Consider the following 6743-nt stretch of genomic DNA (forward strand, 5'->3'; position numbering starts at 1 on the left):
CCGGCGGCCCTGGCGACGGGGCCGAGCGAGCGGTGCGGGGCTCCTCGAGGCGGTCGCTGCGGCTTAACCGTTCATCGGTCGTGTGCTTTCCAGGTACTGTCGGTATCCAGCATGTGCTTTGTACTAGCACTGGTACTGAGGAAATAGGTTTTCACCGTACTAGGATACGCGCATGTTACTTTAGGCCTGTTTGCTGGTTTCAAAAATTTACGTGTTTAAAAAGATCTAGCTCGGTACTAGGGTTTTCTAAAAAAATATTTAGCAGAGACTTTTCTCTTCCAGAGCCTTGTAGCCTGAGGTTGAAATGTGAGCTGCTGGTCACCTTTCCTGACAAAACAGGTTTGGTGCCCAGTGGGTGTTGGTTATTTTTATATTGCCTATTGCTTCTTTTATGCATTCATGAAAGGATCCCAACAGTATTGATTTTTAGAAGAGCTCTTTGTGTTTTCGGGAACATTCTTTAGAGCTTTCCTGAATAGACTGCTAATATAAGAAAGCAGAACAACACTGTAATTTCAAAGGCTTGTTTGTTTTCTTTGTGAGTTAGCCTTAAACAGAAGAAATTAAAGTATTCACTGGGGTACTATTCAGCCTTCCTTGGATCAGTCCTTTTATTTTTGGCTAGCTATGGAATTGTATATAATGGAAATACAGAATTTCCTAGGTGACAAGCGTCCAGGGAAGGTAGCCTGTAATACAGTTGTGGATGCTGAGGAACTACAAGGCGAGTGGCCAGGCTCATGAGCATCTGATGACATTTGGAGGGAGCACATGGAGTACTGGGTTGGATAAACCATTGGTGCGACATAGCAGAATATTTCTTCATGTGCTTGTATTTTCTGCCTTTTTTTCCTATCATTATTTTCATAGAAAATATTGGATTGTTCTCATGAATAGATCTAATTCTAAAGCTGCTCTGTTTTTCTTTAAGGGTCTGCCTTTGAACCCTGAGGGAGTTATCTTTCGCAGTATTCTTTTTTTGCATTCACAAATACTGGTGCTCATAATTGAGAGCAAATATGAGTACCTCTCACTTTGTTTCCTATCTCATCTTTGCTTAATTAGGACTTCATTAGGTTAGGGGGTTTGCCAGGTTAACGCTGGGAATGAGTGTTCAAGTCTCGAGCATGTGAGGTTAAACATAATTCCAAAGATGACCGAAACCAAAGGAATGTTGTGTTGCTTGGGATGTGTGAGAACATGAGATTTTGTTTTTTCTCAAAGCTAAGATAGTGTCTGTCCTTTATTTCACAGCACACTGCTTCAGTCAGTTTGTTTGGTATCACTGTATAGTTTGGTATATGCATATTTTAAAATAATGCATACATTTCAAAACCAAAATAATTATCTGACTTTAAAGCTGCTGCACTCTTTTGCTACATGGAAGTGAAATGATGCAGTGACTAGTCAAACAGAAGACTGTCAGAGTTGCAAGTCTGTTTACAGTAAGTTATCAGGGCCTTACAACACAAGCAGAAAAATAAAGACCTTACTTCAGAGTTTCTATTTCTCGATTTACGTTAGCTGTTATAAACAAATATTATCAACACTGTAAAAGAAACGATTGTGTTATTTTTATACAAATCTGCCATTTGGATTGAGTATTAGGGGCTGAACAGAATGCAGTAAGTGTAAGGAGTTTGATTGTTTTTGTTTGATCGACTTCAAACACCAGGCATTCCAGTTTAAACCGGTTAGCTTACACTATGACGTTAAAATGGACATTTGCATTTAGAGAGTTCTACATCCTGTTGCAGATGAAGCATTGCATCGAGTCCAAGTGAATCTTGATGAACCTGTGGTTGTTCTTGGGGCTAGGAGCAAGAGTCGTATGGTCCCCAGGAACTTTAGTTTCAGAGCTGGTGCGGCTGTAGTGGGTGGATGTATTGGCAGGAGCAAAAAGGTGATGGCCTGTAGATGAGCACAAGAAAAGGGCAGCAGCAGTCGTATGACTGAAGGAAGTGCACAAGTACAGTGACAGATTAGGGAGGTGAGGAAAAAGATATATATTTTGAATATGCTCGTGTTATTCAGCAGTGTTTGGCTACAGAAGAATTCACAGTAGCCGATGTAAATTGTATGTCTGGTGCATCTGTCACTTCCAGCATGTTTTGACAAGAGGCAGTAGAAATCAGAAGCAAAGAAAATTAAAATGATTAGTTAGACGAAAGATTGTGTTAGAATGCAAGGCTTGAGATGGAAGGAAGTATTTTTTTTTTTTTTCCCACTTGCTCCCAGACTAGGTGGTATCTCAGTGTTTAAATGGCGTGGTGTAAGAGACAGCCTTCCAGGAACAAGTATTCCAACTTGACTGAGTATTGCAAAACCCCACAGGGGTTTTTGTAGTATGATTGGAAGATGTTTATTTTAAACTTCAGGGCTGCTAAACGTCTCAAATAGAGCATTCGTTTGTGCCATCTTCACAAAATGAGTTAAATCACTTTTTTTCAAGTAGGATCTTTCATGAACTGTGTGTTTTTTATGTGAGTTTAGTTCTCATCTTGCTGGAAATAAGGTGAATATGACCATCCAGTATCATGTGTTAATTCATCAGCATTTTTGCCGCTATGTATTTTACCTTGCTATGCTTGAAAAATTGACACATGGTCTTATTGTTAATGGTCCTTAAAATGAAGACACAATTCAAATGTCCTCACAAGCACCTTTTGCATGATCTCAGGCTTCTTTCTTTTCAAGTTCAACATGAGTGCCTCTATCCATTTTAAATCTCCTTTCCATGCTGCAAAGAAAACTGGCTGCTCTATGATGTGACCAGGAAATTGACCTAAAGAAAGTCCAATGCTTCTGCAGTCTTACCAGAACAGCTGTAACATTTGCTTTGTTCTGGGACAACTTAAATCATGAAGACTGGCTAGAAAAGCTTGAGAATTAAGGACAAAGTAACTTCAGAAAGAGGAACCCAGTTCTGGAATTTGTTAGACTTGGATTTTGCTTTAGCTAACTTTCTGAAAGTAGATTTGCAGTACAGGCTCTGCTGTCACACTGGAAACAGTTAAATGGGAAAAATAATTAAAATAGAAATCAGAGGGCTTTTGTGTGTTAAAAGGAGTGCATCTTGTAAGGAGACTGAATTGGGTCTTATGAATTATAAGTCAGAGTTGCAAAATGTATGATGCTTTTCAAGTGCAATGTATGCTTCTCAGATGTCATAAATCTACCTTATATTCAGCCCATCAGTAAACATTTATTGAATACATCTTATAGGAAAGCCATGCAGTTCTATTAGAATATAAGATGGGAATCAGCACTTCTTTAGCCTGTTCTTACTTTAGTCCTCCTGCTACTGAGAAAAAACATCCCTATATGTTGTTGAATCTTAGGTAGAATTAGACTTTATACTGAAGAAGTTTTGCAACTATAATTTTACTTGGTGCCAAATGCTATTGATTACAATCACAGGTCTGTACTACTGTGTTTTGCTCACTGTATTGAGTGTGCTCAGAATCACTGCAGGGCAATCCTGCACAAATATTTACAGTACTTAACATTTTGCAGATTAACAAATTTGCAGTTTACTAATTGCATGTGGATTTGGAGGTTTTTTGAAGAATATCAACAATGCACATGTGCATTGTTCAGCACGAGGGCAGCATTAGGTCCTCCTCAAATACTTTTAACTGTAAAAGTTAACCATTCTTCATTTTGACTGTTAAGTCATGTGTTACTGGAAGTAGTTGTGTGTCTGCATTTGAGACCTAAAATTTCAACTATGGTATTTATGGGATAAATTTTCTTAGCCTGGAATAGGTAAGTTCCCCGTGAAGCTTATGAGGACCAGTACAAATTACTTCAAGACTGCATATATTTGTTCTTTTCTTTTCACCTGGAGTAGTTCTTGGATCTCCTGCATGTTTGAAATAGTTCATAGTTCCTCTACTACTGCCACAAACAAGATATGCTTGTAACATGCAGTGGACTGTTTATGTATGTATGCTGCTTATGCTAACAGAGTGGACAACAATACAAAATTCTTATAAAAGTATAGTTAATTATTAATGTAGTTAATGAAATTTCTCAGTAACTTGATTGGTACCTTTTAGTTAGAAATGGAATCACCTGTTATAACTGATTAAATCATTACTGTTGTGATAAATAACTTATATTTTTAAACCAATTAAATAGTCTGAAACATGGTGCCACTGCTTTTGATATCAGTACTGTGAAAGTATTGTATGTCACAGCTTGAGGCACTGGTCTTTGATACACTTGCATTGTAAATGCTGCTGTAGTGCATGGTAACCTCCTCAACCCTCAGTGACAGTAATTCAGAATGATGTGTGGTGCTTTTCGGTTTGGTATCTCCCTGATTTCTTGGTCTTGTGAACTTTTCTGCATCACTTCTGTGTTTTTCCTACACTCTTTAAAAAAACTCTTTCCAGACTCTTGACATTCTTTAAAAATATATATATATACACACACACACACCAGAAATGGATAGATACTGTATGTATTTATTTGTCTCACCAGTTCCATTTATAAGGATAAAAACACTATGGTGTTATTTCGGTGCATTCAGTCATATCGTTAGCCCTTTTTGCCATCATGTAATATACTCATGTGCGATTGCTTGCCTGTCTCACAGCTGAATTAGATAATTTGTCCTTTTCTGTAGGAGAGATACATGTTCTCTGTTGGTGACTTCAGTGACAGCAAGTTTTACGAACCAAAATTAAGTTCACTTATATGTTCTGTGCAGTTCTGGAGCACAGATGTGTAGACAGGATTTGTGTTTGTATTTTAATAAGATGAAATTACTGTGAATGCTCCTTATCAGGATGATTAATTTTTAAGCAGCTGAGAAGTAATTATGGGGAGAAAATCATGTATATGTGAAGTGTTTGCCAGCTCAGCTTGGTGCTACAGATGGCTGGAGCTTTCATTTGGAGGGTGATAAGGAAAGAGGAGCAGCCTGCAGTCAGTCTGCCTGAGGAGCTTCTTGCTTTGCATGTTCAGGCCTCCCCCCGCCTTGCCGTAGCCTCCCAGGGGATTCAGCCCTTGCTTGGTGGGTTCTGGAGCAGCTGTTTGTGAGGCTTTAACTTAGCACCATTTATGAGGCTCTCATCCTAGAGGGATTAATTGTGGAAATGGTTACTGGATACTGCCTGGTAGACTTTTAGCATACAGCATCACAGGTTATTGTAGCAGTCCTGAGTGTTATTTAAATAATCCAGTTCCTTTGGCCTCTCCTTACAGGGCAAGTGCTTCAGCCCCTCCATGGTCTTGGTGGCCCTTTGGACTTGCTGCAGTTGATACATAATTAATATGGGGCGGGGGGGGGGTGTCCAGAAGTGGTGCAGTATCTAGATGTGGTCTAAGGAGCGCTGAGTGGAGGGGGGATCACTACTGCCTCTGTGGGCTCTGTTCCTGTTGATACATCCCAGGCTGCTGTTCATAGTGCACTCTGGCCCCAAGGAAGGTGACTCACATTTAGCCTGCTGATCACTGAGACCCATAGTTCCTTCTCCACAGGGCTACTCCGTGGCCTGGACCATTGCAGGGGGGTAGTCTGTCCCAGGTGTGGGATGTAGCATTTATCCTGCTTGGATTTCATGAGCTTTTTTTATTGGCAGCAAACTTGTGTTACCTATGAGATAAGCTGTGTTGGGAATCTCAAGAGTTTCAATCATATTTCACATTGTCAGGCTCCAAAATGACTTTTGCCAGTGTCAAATAAGAGCAAGAGAGCTATCTTCTGCTAAGAGCAAGTGGTGGAGAGAGCTTGTGGTTTAGAGAAACCCAGCATGGATGTTTTATGTAAGCTCTCTCGCTGCACTTACTGTGTGGTCTATGACTGCATTAAATGGAGAAGGCTTAGCTGAAGGATTTGTCAGTAAGAAGGTGAGATAATGGTCAGGGGAAGTGGTGATCCCTTTCGGGAAGAAGGAGGGAGTCTATTTCCTTGTGTCTTACTTTCCTGCTTGTAGTCAAGAAAAAGAGCATCATGTGCATCTTTATTTTAGCACGGTATTGTAGCTTGTCAGGAACAATAGTTTTCTTCCTTTGAGAGTCTAAAATTGAGGTGCAGGTCATTTCTAGGTTCCATGCGAGATAAGTGATAATGCAGAGCATACTGCATATGAAGGTAACATCTAGAAGACTTTTCTTATTTCTCAGTGCTGATTCAGCAGGGAGGAGTTCTATCAAATGTGGTGAAAAGGCATCACAAGGAATTGTTTCAAGGGTACATAGATCACTTGTGTGCATGTATTTAAGATTTTTTCACGTTTTCAGGTGGGGTTTGCATAGAATTTGGTGCTCTGGAAGAACTATGTTACGCTACTGGGCAATGTTAGTGAAAAATTTGTCATAGAATTTCATTGTTCATTTAAATAGAAGAGATATTACTGGTCAAATACACAATCATGTAAATAGTTTGGTCGTGAGATGCTAGAAAATGACACATTTTGAAAGGTTTTAATCCCTGCCTGTTCTCTGTAGAAGACATCTGGTAGGACAGGGGAAGAAACTTGGACATGCCCCATGCTCTAGCTTTTGGCAGTACATTAGTTGCATGTGCTAACAGTAACGGAATAAATAACTCACTATCATTGCTACTCCCATTTGGAAAAAAAAGTATTCTATAGGAGGTAGAAAGGAGTAATTGCTAAAGAAATTAATTAATAGTAAAAGATCATTGTGCACAGAAAGACTTGCAAAGTTACAGAGCTTACAGCTGAATCAATGACGATTTAGAGAGTAAACAAGGGCAAAATACTAAGCTA

Source organism: Phaethon lepturus, unplaced genomic scaffold (assembly GCF_000687285.1).
Source record: "Phaethon lepturus isolate BGI_N335 unplaced genomic scaffold, ASM68728v1 scaffold12154, whole genome shotgun sequence".
In the NCBI taxonomy this organism is placed as follows: Eukaryota; Metazoa; Chordata; class Aves; order Phaethontiformes; family Phaethontidae; genus Phaethon; species Phaethon lepturus.